General features: G+C 50.8%; 1 protein-coding gene and 1 pseudogene across 3 annotated transcripts in view; both read left to right on the top strand.

The window, feature by feature from the left end:
- LOC129461886 (fumarylacetoacetate hydrolase domain-containing protein 2B) overlaps positions 1–16274 on the top strand; it is an 83939-nt gene that overhangs the window by 57510 nt on the left and 10155 nt on the right. Inside the window, exon 1 of one of the 3 annotated variants that reach the window (XM_055241348.2) lies at positions 14363–14548. The exons of 1 other annotated variant lie outside the window; for it this stretch is intronic. The gene's annotated coding sequence lies outside the window, so the exon portion shown is untranslated. Of the gene's footprint in view, positions 1–14362; positions 14549–16274 lie in introns of those variants that run through there. One more of the 3 variants, XM_055241349.2, reaches the window with a different exon arrangement.
- Positions 791–2223, top strand: LOC129462975 (guanine nucleotide exchange factor subunit RIC1-like; annotated as a pseudogene).

Below are 16274 nucleotides of genomic sequence, written 5' to 3'. Positions count from 1 at the left end.
GCACTGAGCCCCCTGACTATGGCTCCCTGATTCATTCTCACCAACACCCGATGTCCCCAGAATGCTACACACTGGGCCCTGTCGGGGCACAGGGGAAACAGCACATCTCAGACTGGGGGTTTTCAAACCCAAAGAGAGTCTCCCACCTGGATGGAGGCAGAAGAGAGGCAGGATCACATGGTTGAACTGTGTCCCCTGTGCCCATAACACTCAGCCCATCCCCTACGACCTTCTCCCAGGCCACCTTCTCTGACATGCAGCCCATCACCAAAGTCTCCCCAGAGCCCAACTACAGTCATCCCCAGCCCTGCCTCAGCCAAGCCACTGCATTTCTATCTAGGAGACCCATCACTTTCTATCTGGGAGACCAAACCAGTCAGCTCTGTCCTGAGATGGAAATGCAGCCACAGGGAGGAGAGTAGGGGCTCAGGCTTCTTCCCCTCCTCACCTACCCATCCATCCATTGGTTCATCTGTCTGTCCATCTATCCACCTATCTATCTATCCATCCATCCATCCATCCATTCATTCATCTGTCCATCCATCTATCCATCTCCTTCCATCCTTTCATCCATTCACTCGTCTGTCTATCCATCTATCCATCCATCCATTTATCCACCAATCCATCCATTCATCTGTCCATCTATCTGTTCATCTACCATCCATCTATTCATTCATCCATTCACTCATCTGTCTTTCCATCTATCCATCAATCCATCTATCCACCCATCCATCTATCCACCCATCAATCCATTCATCTGTCTATCCATCTATGCATCCATCCACCATCTATCCATTCCTCCATCCATTCATTCATCTGTCCATCCATCTGTCTATCCATCCATCCATTGATCCATTCATTCACTCATTTGTCTGTCCATCTATCCATCCATTCATCCATCTATCCATCTACCATCCATCCATTCATTTATATATCTATTCATCTATGCCTCCATCCACCTAGCTATCTATCCATTCCTTCAACCATTTATTCATCGGTCCATCCATCTATCTGTCTATCATCCATCCATCCATCCATCCATTCATCTGTCTATCCATCTAGGCATCCACCCACCTATCTATCCATTCCTTCATCCATCCATTCATTCATCTGTCCATCCATCTATCCATCTACCATCCACCCATTCATCCATCCATTCATTCATCTGACTGTCCCTCTATCCATCCATCCACCCATCTATCCATGCATCCATCCACCCATTTATCCATCCATCCATTGATCCATGCATCTGTCTGTCCATCTAGCCATCCATCCACCCATCTATCCATCCATCCATCCACTCTTCTATCCATCCATCCATCCACCCATCTATCCATCCATCCGTCCACCCATCTATCCATCCATTCATCCATCCATCCATCCATCCATCCATCTATCCATTCATCTGTTCATCCATCCACACATCCATCCATCTAATCTCAGAATGCTTAATGATGTCACCCTGTGCACATGGGTCTTCTGGAACATCAGCTCTAAAGCAGGAAGGATTACTGCTAGGTTTGTTCCCTGTGGTATCCTAGTGCCTAGAAGTTGTCACAAAGTCAGTGTTGAATACATATTTGTTGAATGCCAAATGGCTGAATGAATGAATAAATTCTTCACCTGGAGAAGGGGAGTAGAGCCCACCAGCCCTCATCTTCAACTCTGGATGATCCAGGCCAAATCCCAGGCCATCCAGAGGTACAGCCCCAAGTCCAGGGAGGGACATGACTTGTCCAAGTCCACGTGGCAAGGTAAGAGCAGGGCCAGGTGTCCGACCCAGGAATTCTTCGCCCAGATTAGTGTTTTCCCCACTAACTACTAAGAGCCTTCTGTGCTGGCAGTCCCTGGGAGCAGCAGCAGAAGCCTAGAGCCCAGGGGCAGAGCCAGTGGACAGAGTAGGAGCCAAGACTGGGAGGCACAGAGGAGCAGGAAACTTCCTGAGTGGGGTTTGGATATTCCCAGTAGCAGGAAGAGTGTTTGCTGGGTGGCAAAGCTGTCCCAGCTGCCCAAAGGAGCAGCAAGTGCTCTGCTGGCCTTGCAATCCCTGCCCCAGGGCAGGATGAACAGGCTCTGGCCTGTAACACACCAATTAAGCAGCCCTCCAAGCTCAGCCACCGCCCCTAGGCCTTTATGCCCCATCCACCTCTAGGTCTGGGGGCCCCAGGAGCCAATGCCCGCTTCAACCCCAGCCAACATGGCCTGGGATCCAGTCTGATCTAGGCTCTGACCTCAACTCTTCCCCTGGCTGGCTGCATGGCCTTGGAAAGCTCACTTCTCCTCTCTGCCTCAGGCAAGCTCTGCTCTTCAGCCTCACTCAGGACTGTGGAAAAATGCATGTACTTGGGCCTGTCACTAGAGTCACTAGAGATTCTGCTTCAACAGGTCTGCAGAGAACTCAGAAATAAGCAGTCACTCAAGCAAGTATCTGGGGAAGCAGGCTGAAGGGAGGCAGAGAGCCCCATGGCTGAACCACCCCATGGCATCTGGCTCTGGGAAGGCCACCTGAACACTGCCCCGCTTCGGTCCTCTTACTTGCTCAATGAGGATGCCCAGGGAATCCTGTGGGTGTTGGCAGGTCCTGTGGGAGATGGTGTGGTGACAGTACTTCGCCATACCTTACAGGACTCCAAAGGGTAAGGGGCTCAGGTCTGTTGGGATCCATTTCTGCTGTGAGTAATGGAACCTGAATACCATGGAAGTTGATTTCTGTCTCCTATCTGTCTGTGGGAAGCCCAGAGCACTTACTGGCTATGCCCTGCAAGGGAAGGGGTCTTGGAGGTGGAGGGAGCCCCCACCCCACAGCCCCAGCCTCCCAGGCAGCATAGGGTGGGGGCAGGCACGTACAGAAGTCCTGCCTTTCATCCCTCTGCTTGCAATTTCAGCCGTGTGTGGAGCCTCGCTGGGCCTCAGTTGCCTCGTCTGTGAAGTGGGTGTAGTGATAGCGTCCACTCTAGGAGGTGGTCACTTTGAGGATTTGATGAGGTCATCTGTGCAGCACACCTGCTCAGGGCCTGCATGTGGCACTCCACAGAGCACAAGGCCAGCTCTACTCCTCCAGGCTGCTGCAAAGTGCTGACAGTGCAGGGGCCTCTTCCTGGGGACTCGGGAAAGGCCAGAATCCATGAGGCTGTTGCTCTGGCACTGCTGCCTGCATCGCTGATCCATCCTCAGCCTGAACCTCAGGGGCTGCAGCTCAGACACAGCTCTGCTGCTGCTTCCTAGGAGCAGAGTGAGGACTCAAAGGGAGGTGCTGGGAGCAACCAAGGACACCAGTGCCTCCTTCTCAACCAGACACCTGGACTCTGAGTCCTAATGGTTCTCCCTCCCACTGTGGCCTAAGTATCTTGGCATTCAAGGCTCTGGCAGTCATGAGGATTACATCTCAACATGAGATTTGGAGGGACCATCCAAACTATATCACATGGTAAGACATGATGCGTGTTTATACACTTTATTGGACAATTTGTTTACTGACAGCCAAAAGCACCCTCACAAATACAAAGGCTCAACACTATCTGGGGAGTCTTTCCAGCCTCATTTTCTACCACTGCCCTTTGATGCCTCTCTGGGTGAAACATGTGTTGCTTTCTCTTTGCTTTGGCTGCTAACTGCCAGGCCCCTCTAGTCTCCTCGAATTGGTGAACTCCTAGTCATCCTTCAAAGCCCAACTCAAATGCCCCCACATTTGCAAAGGCGTCTGAGCTCCCCTAGGCAGAACCCAAAGCCCTGTCTTGCTGCCTTCAAATGTCTTCACTGTGGAATTTCTCACATCATTCTCCAGCCACTTTTCTGCTGGCCACTCCACTGCACTGTGAGCTCTTGAGTGCTGCAGCCCTTTCTCTGTGATCTGTTATCCCCTAGCATTGCACCTGGTGTGCTGCAGGTGCTGGTCAATGCTGCATATTGCATTACTGAAAACACTGCTTCCTCCAGGCCTCCTGTAACCCTTGGCTCTCCTGATGTTCTTGCCCAGCTGGGCAGGAAGGTGGTGCATCTCTCATGTCCCAGGGGAAACAAGCTCTCAGCGAGCGCACAGTATGGGAATAGGCTCCTGCTGCACCACACTGTCCCTGCTTTCTTCAACCCAGGTGGGATCCCTGGCCCAGACAGGATAAAGGACACCCAAGGTCACCAGGCTGCTTGGAGCAGAGTGGGGCCTCCAGAATTGGGTAGGGAACACTGGGTGTGTTTCAGAGCTGGCATGACAGCTGTGCAAATTGACACAACAGTTCAGGAGGCAGGAGCTGTGGGAGTGGAGAGAGCTGTCAGGTGCTGAACAATGCCACCTGCCAGCCACTGAGGAGCAGAGGGGATGAGGGAATTGGCGGAGAGGGAACGGAGCTTGGCAACGGGAACGGGCCTGGGATGCCTCCCCCAAGAACACTACCCCAACAAGCCCATGTCCCTCAGCCTCAGGAACCAGAAGGGCCATGGGTGAGGGGGAAGGAGCAAGAAAGCTGAGTCAGAGCTCACCCTGGGCAAAGATGTGGACTGCTGGCACAGGGTCCAGCAGGGCTCCTTTGGGAAGCAAACAACAACCTGGGCTTAAAGGACTTTGGAGACTAGGATGGTGCTTTGTCTGTCTGGGAGGCTGGGACCAGTGCCAGGAGTGTCATGCATTGCTGGGGAGCTGGGCCATGCTCCTGGGCTCCCACTGTGCTCCTCTGACAGCCCACAGCAGGATTGAGTAAGCGCTGTGCCCTCTGAGCCTTCCTGGAGCCCCATGGGGCTGGGATCCAGGAGCTGATCTGCCCTGGCCGCAGCACACAGCATCTCTCAGACATCTGCGAGGCCTTTTAGGAAGGCAAGCTGCAGGCAGGGGCTTGCCTTCCTAAGACCTGAGCTCCCAGGCAGAGTAAGCAGGGGAAAAAAGGCCACAGGCTGCAGCCAGGAATTGCTTTGTTTTTGTTTATTTATTAGAGTTTAAAGATGTTTTTAATTGTCCAAGAATTATATCATTTTGTTAGAAAAAAAACTTGAAGTATTACAGGCAGTGCTAACATGTCTCTTAACCGTCTAACCCTCCCACAAAACAAATTTCTGTTTCTAGAGGTAACCACTTCAGCTAGTACTGTTTAATAAAAATAATACATGTCACCCTCCAAAAAAAAAAATACACTTCAAGCCATACCAAATGTCTAAGATAAAATTATTCCCCCAGTAATCATGAACAATTTCTCAGGTACTCCTCCAGATCTTTTAAAATTCATAATCATATTCAGACACCAGATATTTGTTGTTTTCTCACAAAGAAGAATCAATACTTAATGATAGGAATAATAGGTCCTGCTCTGCATCCCCCCCACCTCCTGGGTTCCTGTGACGCTCTGGCTTCTCCTTGCACACCCAGAGAGACCCTGCCAGGGTCCCGCACTTTCTTCACCCCTTTCCCTGGGGGTGGACCCCCGTGGTCTTTCCTGTTATTTCCCAGGCAGCACAGGAGAAGCGCGCATACCCTCAGTCCTGGGTGCATGTAGGGTGTCTGCCCCCGAGGTCGTTGCTCAGCGGGTCCTGGGCAGCTTCCGCAGGGACTTGGCCTCTGCTTCCTCCACTGCAGCTGGGGGGTTGGACTGGATCTAGTCCATTCGAACCTCCCCAAGGATGGGCAGGGGGCACACCCCTCCCACTGTGCCTGTCCTAGCAGATGACCCGGACCCGGAATGTGGGAGCACCAGCTGGGTTTGCTCTGGGCCAAACACCCCTGGACACCCCTGCTCCTCTGCCCCCACCCCCTCTTTACTTCTTCTTTCCCTCCCAATACCACAAGTCCCCACGCCATGGCAGAGACAGGAGCCTGCGTGGCCAGCAAGCCCAGCGAAGGGGGCTCAGGTGTCATCTCCACCCCCAGCAGAGGACGGAGAACACCCCCAGCCAGCTTTGCGGCTCCCCCATTTCTCCCTCTCCCGCTGCTGCTACTGATTCAAAAGATAAAATAAAAACCCTCTACAACAACAAATAAAATAAAATCACAATAAAAAATTTAATATTCCCGGGATGTAGGTCTTTCCAAACAGGAGCAGCTGCTGCCAGAGCTGAGTTTGGCAGAAGCAGGGCCGGGCTTTTTTTCTTACTAGGAGTTTCTTTTTTTTCTTCTGTTTCTAAGGAGGCACGTCTAGTTAAAACACATTCCTGATGGGAGCTCCATGTGCTTTCCTGGTCATCAAAGCCACCGTTTGTTAGTGTGTCCTTTGCCTGTTGTCTTGTTTGTTTGTGAGGATTGTTGGAGTTTCTTATTTATTTATTTATATATTTTTTTCACACTGTTGCCCAGGCCGGAGTGCAGTGGCGTGATCTGGCCTCACTGCAACCTCCACCTTCAAGGTTCAGACAATTCTGCAGACTCAGCCTCCCAAGTAGCTGGGATTATAGGTGCCTGCCACCACACCCAGTTAATTTTTTGTTTTCAGTAGAGATGGGGTTGGATCGCTGGAGTTCCTGAGTGACAGGATGTTGCAGCAGAGATGGTGGGTCAGGGTGAGGGGAGTATCCACAAAGTCAGGGGAGCTGCCTAGCAACTGGAAGCCAAAGGGGTCAACCCGCCAGCCCTGCTGGAGACAGCTATCTGCAGCTCAGACCTCATTGAATATGGCAGCCACTCATTTGGCTAAACGTGGGGATGCATTAAAGACATTTGCAGACATCTTTTCTTCTATTGCACATTTTCTCAGGAAACTTTTAGAAGCATTCCGTCAAAACTACAGACTAGAACATGAGTCACCCCCTGCACGATGCCTAGTCCTGTCACTGGGCAGTTTCCTGAAAGCTGCTACCATCCCCCACCTGAGTTCCAGATGCAGTGCCAAGGCTGGGCTGGGGGCACAGGGAGGAGCTGGCCCAGTGAACGGAGCACAAACCAAGACAACCCAGTGAGGGGTCCCCAGCGAGAGACAGAGAAAGGGGTGCATTCAACACTCAGATTCCCAAGACCCCTACAACACAGGCTGTACCCAGTGTTGGCATGTGGTAAGGGGCCTGTTGTGCAGGTTGGCCACTGCTCAACTAAAAAAAAAGTGGCAGCTGCCAGAGGCTGGCCTTGAACCAGGAAGCTACTCACTCTTCAGCCAGCACTCTGCACTCTATTATGTGGCCATTATGGAATGAAAGCGTAGCCCGGATATTGCCCCAGATCTCAACCCTGAGAGCTCAGTGCCACTGGCTGCCCAGAGCCCCTCTCTGTCTGTCTCTCCTTGGCCTGTAGGAAAGTGTGGCCACAGGTAGTTTCCAAAGCCTTTCCTTAGGGCCTTCTCCTGACCGATCCTGCTTCCAGGGCTCAGGGGACATCTCCCGGAGTTCCAACCACACGACTGAAGATCCACAGAGCCTCATGGAAGGGGCTGTGTGTTGTGTTTCCCACATGCCTTTCTTCTCTCTGTCCCTCTGCCCCTCCCCGTGCCTGTGAGAGCTCCAGTCACCTTCCTCCATCACAGAGCAATTGGCCTCCAGGCCAACAACCCTAAGGTGGGCAAACCCAGCCCATCTTTGGCTCAGCCAAGTCCTCCAGCTCCCAGACACCCACCCACTTGCAAACACACTTACGTCTTCACCCCACAGGTGACCTGTGCCATACTCCTAGGGGTGTTCAAATTCCTGCTCCTGTGCAACTCTAGGCAGAGGGGCCGGCTTCCATCCATGGGACTAAAATGGATGAATCCTTATGCTTTCGAGGCACAGATCAACCAGGAGAGACACAGCTGGGACAGGAATTAAGTGGCGTACGGTGCTCTGGCTTTCTTGCATCATGAGCCGGGAGCTCCAGCTGGCAGTGGCATGGGCTTACATGGACTTTTGGGGGAATGACGAAGCAATTCAAACTCCTCTCCTGAGCGAGAGGAAACAGGGCTCAGGAGGAAGATCCTGAGTGTCTGTCCAAGTCCCTCAGCCAGGCCTGAATCACTGCTTTCTCCCCATGGACAAGTGAGCTGTGGAAACAGACCCAACCACTCCAGGGTGCGAGGGCACCGGGATCTGGCAGTGGCTGCTCCTCAGGTCACACCCCTTTCTGGGTCCCAGGGTGCCATCCATCCAGGGATGAGGTGAAATGGACTCTATGGGGAATGTAGAGCCAGTCACCACTCCCTGGCCACCCTAGTCTGGCCGTCTGGAGGGCTATTTGAAGAATTCTGATATGGCCCTGGCTCAGTAGGAACAAACGCAGCATGACAGGCACAGACATGGTCAGACGTGGCCAAGGATTTGTCAGACCAGCCCACATGCCTGTGAGATCTCGGCCTGGCATATGTTCATTGCTTCTCTGATCAGACAGCAAGTGCCACAAATGCGGCCACACACCATCCGAGGCCACTCTGAGAGACCAGACTGGCTCTGGTGGCTCCAGAGGTCTGCTCTTGGGCCTTTTTTCCTGTGAGCCCCATTCCCGGAGGAGCAGCTGCAGCTCCGGGGAAGGGGTGATGCTCCCTCAGGGAACAGCACCATGACTCTACGACAGTCAGTACTGGCAGCTGTCAGAGCTGTCATTCCCTGAGCGCACCTCTTAATGAGGGCCTATTAAGCCTCCTCTTATGACTGCATAATTGTTACCACAAGGAGGCTTTGTTCTCTTTATTTTGGAAATGAAACAGTTTTATATCCCTAAAGCAAGAGAGATGCACACCAGCTGGGGGCTCGCACTGGAGAACACAGAACAGCAGGGCAGGGGCTCCACTGGGTTGGGGCTCTGGTGTCCCCAGGCTACTGCAGACACAGCCCAGAGCCCAGGGAGCAGCAGCTGTTGTTTCTGCAGCACAGTGGAGCAGCCGAGTCAGCTCCAGCCCTCCTGTGAGCCGTGGGAAGTTGCCACAGGGCCCACTGGCCCTCCTCACTCTTTCTGTAGCTCCCAGCAACTGTCTTCATGAACCACCTGCACCCTCACCACCCCTTAGGGGCTGGGCAGTGCTGGGGCTCTTATTCACCTTGAACTTGAGAAAACAGAGGACACTGGGTGGCCTGGCCAGGGTGTCAGAGGAGGATTAACAGGGAGAAGAGGTTGAGCGTGTCCTATGTCCCAGGCACATCTGCTCTAAGTCTTCACATAGACGACCTCACCTGTTCACTACCACAGGCTGCAGAGGAGGAGCTGAGCTCCCATGTTTAGGTGAGGCTGGGAGGCATTAGGTGAAGTGTCCAGTTCACCAGCTTCTATGTGACCAGCTGGGCGTTCAGCCCAGATATTTCTATCTCTCCAGCTTCCCATCCTCAAGAATGTGGCTGGGCCAGACCTGGACTCCGAGGGCATTCAGGGACACTGTGCCTCGCCAGCCCTCTGAAGTGCTCAGAACGCGTGTCCTGACCCCACTGTGTGCCAGGAACTGTGCACTGGGAAGTGGGTGGACAGGAGAGACAAGACATGCTCCTTCCCCCAGAGGAGGCTGCAGGCAGCAAGGGAAACTCTTAGGCAAGCTCAGAACAGCTGTCCATCACTGGGAGCATGAGCTGCATCCTGCCTTGGGGAGCTGCTTTGGTGGGAGTGTGCTGGGCAGAGAAGAAGGGAAGGACGTCCAGGCAGAGGGGGCGCCTGGGCAAAGGCTCGAAGATGCAGAGTTGAGAGGCATTTGGAAGCTGGTGAAGGCATTCGGGGTGGCCTCCTGTTGGGGAGGAATGAGAGGGAAGGGCCCCTCTGGCAGGGGCCCTGTACTTTCCCCTGGGGACTTGAGTGGGGCTGGCTCTGCACCCCCACCCCTGCTCAGGGAGGGCTCCACTGTCCTGGGCTGACCAGAGAAGCAGTGGGTTCTGTCAGGAAGCGGAGGCTCCTTTAGCCCCGTTCATGAGGCAGCCGGGGATGGGGGAGGTATGCAGCAGCATCCCACAGAGTGGCCCCAGGCCACTGACCTGCCCTCTCTGCCCCATTTCCTCACCTGTGACATGGAGACCCACACACCCAAGCCTCTAATCTGCTTCTAAGAATGTGGTGAGAGCCAGTGATGATCAGAAGACTGCTTATTGTAAAGCAAAGGCTTCAGAAGACTGTAAGTGAATGGGCCTGGGACACCAGAGCTGAAGGGCCCTGGGCTATCTGAGTATCCAGCCTTCATTTAACAGCAGAAGAAACAGACCCAAGGAGGTCAGAGAATGAGGCCAAGATGAGCCGATGAGTTCGAGCAAAGACAGAGCCCTGCCTTCTCTCCTGCACCATGCTAGCTCCAGACTAGCAACCCTTTTCTCAACTCTGCCCGCTTCATGCCCATTTCTCCTCAGCCTGGGTGCTGAATGGGATCACACCATTAGAATGGTTTCTTGGGGGTGGTTATTACGCATGCCCTTCTTGGGGAGACTTTAACGGGGAAGCAGTCACTCACACTTCAGTATGAATTAGTTTTATCAGCAGTTATTTAGCATTGGTGGCATGAGGATTTTAAAGAAAAGAGTAGAGAGAGGAATACTTGTGGACCTAGGAAGGACAAGCTTGAATGGGCCCAAGACAGCTGCTACAGTATAAAGAGGAGATCTGGTTTCCAGTCCAGTTTCTGGAATGTATTCACTCTGAGCCCCAGAGCCCTTCTCTATAAAATGGCAGCCATCAAGTACTTGAATCAGAAGTCCCTTCCAGGCTGACATTCTGGTTTTCTCCACCATAGGAGAGGGTCCCCAGAAGTGGGACCAGGCTCAGGACAGGAAGGCCAGGCCTCTGGGCTCTTCATCTCATGGGCCAAGCCCTGTGGCAGATCTCCGCAAAGCCAAGAGATCCAGCAGGGGTCAGTCACAGAGGAAAACGCTGCCTCCTTGGCAATGCAGGAGGTGGGCTAAGCCCCAGCCAACCCCATCTTCAGCTCCCAGCAGCCTCTGCCAAGCAGGAGGCACTGACTCTCCCGTGACAAACATAAATATCTGGTCCATCTGTCCTGCAGAGCTCCGTCGTATCCATTCTCTTCTCTTTGGTAACAGTACTTTACTAAAGTGCAGGCTAATTAACATATAGTGGAGTACACAAATCCTAAGCTATGGCTTGATACATCTCTACAAATGCATACACCTGTAACCATCACTCGCATCCAGATAATAAAAGGAACTTGCAACGGTGTAATTGTATTGATCCCTCTCTGCCTGTTTCACTACTGTTATTATATATTTTACTTCCACATGCTTATTATTTTGCTTTATATGACCAAAAGTGTTTTTTAAAGTACAACACAAGAGATAATCTCATATTTTCCATGTATTTACAATTCCTGGCCCTTTCTATTTCTTTTGTGTAGTCTGGGCTTCCATCTGAGATTCTCTCCCTTTGGCCTCAGAAATTCCTTTAGTATTACTTATGGCATGGCAATGAATTCCTTAAGCTTTCATTTGTCTGAAAATGCCTTAATTTGGCCTTTATTTTTGAAGGACATTTTTATTGGATATAGGCTTCTAAACTCACAGAATTTTTTCCTTGAGACCCTTTAAAGTGGTTCTTCAATTGTCTTCTAGCTGCCTTTGTTTCTAGTGAGAAATCAGCTACAATTCTTATTGTGTTTCCCCTAAATATAACCTGATTGTATTTTCTGGATGATTTTAGGGTCTTCTTTTTACTTTTGTCTTCTAGCTTGACAATGATATCTCTAGGTATAGCCTTTCTTGTACTTACACAGCTTAGGGTTATTTTTATTCTTGAATCTGTGCGTTGACATCTTTCATGAGTTTTGTGAAGATGTGTTCAGTCATTCTCTCTTCAAATATTTAGTCAAGCCCCATTCTCATTCTCCTCTCCTTCTGGGACTCCAGTTATACATATAACATGCCATTTAATATATTGTTTCATAGATGGTGATTCTCTATTACAAGGGTTGGCAAACTTTTCTAAAGGGCAAGACTTAATATTTTAGGCTTTGCAGGCCATATGGTCTCTGTCACAACTACTCAGCTATTCTATAAACAATGTCTGGTATGTCTGGGTTCCCATAAAACTTTATTTACAGTAGCAGGCAGCAGGTCAGATTTGGTCCATGGTCCCACAGTTTGCTGACCCTTCCTCTGCTCTGTTGTTGGTTTCTGTCTGTGCTTCCACTTGGAGAACTTAGTTTGACCTGCCTTTGAGTTACTGATCCTTTCTTCTGCTTGTATCCAATCTGTTGTTAAGCCTATTAAGTGAATACTTCATTTTAGATTCTGTATTTTTCAGATCTAGAGCTTACATTTGCTCATTTGTTAATAAATGTTATTTATTTTTTAGTGTATTTCTTTGTTAATAGATTTTATTTTTTTAGAGCTGTCTTAGGTTCACAACAAAATTGAGCAGGAAGTGTGGAGAGTTCCCATTCACCCCTTGTCCTGCACATACACAACGTCCCCTGCTATCAACATGGCCCACCTGAGTGGTACTTTTCTTACAATTAAGTCCCATTCATATCATTATGAACCAAAGTCAATATTTAACATTAAGGTTCACTCTTGGGGTTGTGCTTTCTATGGGTTTTGACAGAGGTATAATAACATGTAGCCACCGTTAGAGTGTCACACAGAGTAGTTTCACTGCTCTAAAAATCTGGGATGCTGCATCTGTTCATCTCTCCCTCATTCCTAACCTCTGTCAACCCCTGAACTCTTTACTGTCTCCACAGTTTTGTCTTTTCCAGAAGATTGTATGGTTGGAATCATACAGTATGTAGCGTTTTCAGATTGAGTGCTTTCATTGAATAATATGCATTTAAGGTTCCTTCTTTTCTTTTCATGACTTAAAAGCTCATTTGTTTTTAGTGCTGAATAATATTCCATTGTCTGGATGTACCACAGTTTGTTCACTCACTTACTGAAAGACACCTTAATAGCTTACAAGTTTTGGAAATTCAGAATAAAGCTGCTAAAAACATCCATGTGCAGTATTTTGTGTGTATGTACATTTTCAACCCATTTAGATAAATAGAATGGACTTGCAGTTGCTGGATTATATGGTAAGAGCATACTTAGTTTTCCAGTTTCTTCTAAAGTGTCTGCATCATTTTGCATTCCCACCAACAATGAATGAGAGTTCCTGTTGCTCCACATCATCACCAGCATTTGGGGTTGTAAGGGTTTGGATCTGGGCCATTTTAATAGGTGTGTAGTGCTATTTCATTGTTTTAACTTGCAGTTCCCTAATAGCATATGATGTTGAGCATCTTTTCATATGCTTCTTTGCCATCTGTATGGCAAAAGACCACAATAGTGGTCTTTTGCCCATTTTTAAATTGGGTTATTCATTTTCTTATTGTTGAGTTTAAAGAGTTCTTTATACATTTTAGATAACAGTCCTTTTTCCAATAGTTCTTCTGCAAATATTTTTTCCAGTCTGTGGCTTGTCTTCTTTTCTCTTTTTAAGAATTCATTGTTGGCCAGGCGTGGTGGCTCAAGCCTGTAATTTCAACACTTTGGGAGGCTGAGGCGGGTAGATCACCTGAGATCAGGAGTTCGAGAACAGCCTGGCCAACATGGCAAAACCCTGTCTCTACTAAAAATACAAAGAAAAAAAAATTAGCCAGGTGTGCTGGTGCGGGCCTGTAGTCCCAACTACTTGGGAGGCTGAGGCAGGAGAATCGCTTAAACTTGGGAGGCAGAGGTTGCAGTGAGCTGAGATTGTGCCACTGTACTCCAGCCTGGGTGACAGAGCAAGACTCCATCTCAATTTAAAAAAACAAATTATTATTTAGTGCATGTATTTATTTCTTTTTAAAAAGGTTTATTGACACTTAATGTCTTCTTATTCTCTTGGCAGTGTGTTTCATAGAGCAGAAGTCTTCAATTTTAGTGAAGTCCAGCTTATCAAATATTTTCATTCATGAATTGCACCATTCACTCTTCAAAGTCGGCAGCTGAAGAGCTGAGCAGTAGCTGTCTGTGGAGTTCAGCCGCCGCTCCCTGCAAGCCTGCCCTCTGCAGGGGATGGAGCCCCGTTTCCCCACTTCCCCACCTGCGACCAGCAGTGCAGGTGAAGGCCTGGCTGCTGAGAGTGGCTGGGAAACGCTGCGCTTTGGGGTCAGGAATGCCAGCTCCACTACTCACCGCCTGTGCCACCCTGGGAAAACAGCTCTGGCCCCAGGTTCTCCATAAGTAAAACAGGGGCAGTCATCCCTCCCCTCCTCAACTATATAAGTCAGAATCAGAAGCCACAAATCATTCTCTGCCACCCAGCACGCTGCCTTGGTCTCCTCCACCACTTTCCCCAGCAGTGGGAACGGCGCCAGGCCCAGAACAGGGCCGAGACCGGATGAGGCCAGCGAAGTGCCCAGGGACAAACTTTCAGGCAGCGCCCACTCTCGGGCTCGGGCAATTGCAGGGTCCCTCCGAGAACGAGCGTCTCCAGAGAACGCGGCCGGCGCCTGGCTATGCCCTGAGCCTGAAGAGTCCCCGGAGCCGCCCGCCCCGCAATGGGCCCGCCCCTCTGGGATTGGTGGCCTGCTAGGGGCGGTTGCCTGTGACGTCACCGGACGCGCCCGCTTCTCGCTGGAGTGCTCACCGAGCGGCCGTGGGTTCGCCGCTGCTGCATTTCCCCGGTTGGCTGCGGTCACTGGTGCCAGTGCTCAGGTGCCCGCTGCCCTTGACCTCCCGCCCCGCGAGCCCTAACTCAGCGCAGGAGGACCGGCTGCCGCCGCCGCAGGTAGACCAAGCCTGGCTGGGTTAGGCGAGAAGGGTGTCCCTGGCGCAGGTCTCCCGCGGAGGGCAGAACTAGAACAAGGTCCCCGGCCGTTTCTGACCACACGGATGGGGCAGACCCATCTAAGCCCTCACTGATTGCAGGGAACGAAGCTGGGCATATGGGGAAACTGGGGGTTTCCAGGCGAGTGGACGGTGGGATGGGATCCGACGTGCACACCCACGTTTCAGGCTGTTTCCACCTCATGTCGCCGCCCCTTTGATTATGGACTCTTGCAGAGCTGGATTGAGCTCGGGCTGTGTGACAGTGGTTGTTGCAGACGCCCCAGGGCCACTTTCTGACTAGTACCTTGGGCACCTGACGTCATCCCTTTGAGTCTCAGTGTCCTCTTCTGTAAGGTGAGGGCGCTCTACCTGAGGGGATTGCTGTAAGGTTGGAATGAACCTGCATGTGTGTCATGTGGGAAGGGAACAGTCAGTGGTGCCTGGGGTTCTCTTGGAGAGCTGGTAACCAGCCTCCTCCCTGAGGCAACAGCCAGAGGGCGCCTGTAGTTTCCCCACGCATGGCTGTTAGCAGTTACGGCCTCTGGAGGATCTCCTGTGGGAGGTCCCTACTTCTCACTACAATCTTGAGGGCCTTTAGAGGATTTCCTATGGAAGGCCCCCACTTCTTGGGGGGTTAAAATGTCCTTGGTGCCTCCCCATTCAGGGAAGGCACCATGTGGTAAGGAATAGAGGCCAGAGTTGGATTAAGAACAAAACAAAAGAATAGTGTTTGTTTTTAAGTGGAGGCTTGGACTCAAAACAGGACCTGAGCTCTGTAGATAATTTTTTTTTTTTTTTTTTTTTCTGTTGCCTGGGCTGGAGTGCCGTGGCATGTTCTTGGCTCACTGCAACCTCCACCTCCTGTGTTCAAGTGATTCTCGTGTCTCAGCTTCCCTAGTAACTGGGATTACAGGCACCCGCCACCAGTCCTGGCTAATTTTTTTTGCATTTTTAGGGGAGACAGGGTTTCACCATGTTGGCCAGGCTGGTCTTGAACTCCTGACCTCAAGTGATCCACCCACCTCGACCTCCCAAGGACATTCTGGGTTAAAATGTCCTTGGTAGGAAGATGGGGCTGAAGCTAGATTTTCTTGCTTGCATTACAAGCTTCTGAACCAAGGACTTCAATGTTACCTGGACTTGGATTCACATCCCAGCTCCTTCCCCTCCTAGCTCTAGGACTGTGTAACCTTGGGCAAATCCCTTAACCGCTTTAAGCCTTAACTGTTTCATCTGTAAAATGGGACTAACAAACCTACCTTCCACAAGTGTCAAGAATTAAATCAGGCCGGGCGCGGTGGCTCACGCTTATAATACCAACACTTTGGGAGGCCGAGGCGGGTGGATAACAAGGTCAGGAGATTGAGACCATCCTGGCTAACACAGTGAAACACCGTCTCTACTAAAATACAAAAATTAGCCGGGCATGGCGGCGTGCGCCTGTGGTCTCAGCTGCTGGGGAGGCTGAGGCAGGAGAATGGCGTGAACCCGAGAGGCAGAGCTTGCAGTGAGCCAAGATCGCGCCACTGCCCTCCAGCCTGGGTAACAGAGCGAGACTCCATCTCAAAAAAAAAAAAAAAAAAAGAATTAAATCAGACATTGTCGGTAGAGCACTTAATAGTTGGCATTCAGTGGCAGCAGTTACTGTTATGTTAGCATGTGGAGTGTCTGAGTGTGTGCACTTT

This window comes from Symphalangus syndactylus, chromosome 14, assembly GCF_028878055.3.
Source record: "Symphalangus syndactylus isolate Jambi chromosome 14, NHGRI_mSymSyn1-v2.1_pri, whole genome shotgun sequence".
Lineage (NCBI taxonomy): Eukaryota > Metazoa > Chordata > Mammalia > Primates > Hylobatidae > Symphalangus > Symphalangus syndactylus.
The sequence above is the reverse complement of the archived record's forward strand: the minus strand, read 5'-3'. Positions and strand labels throughout refer to the sequence as shown.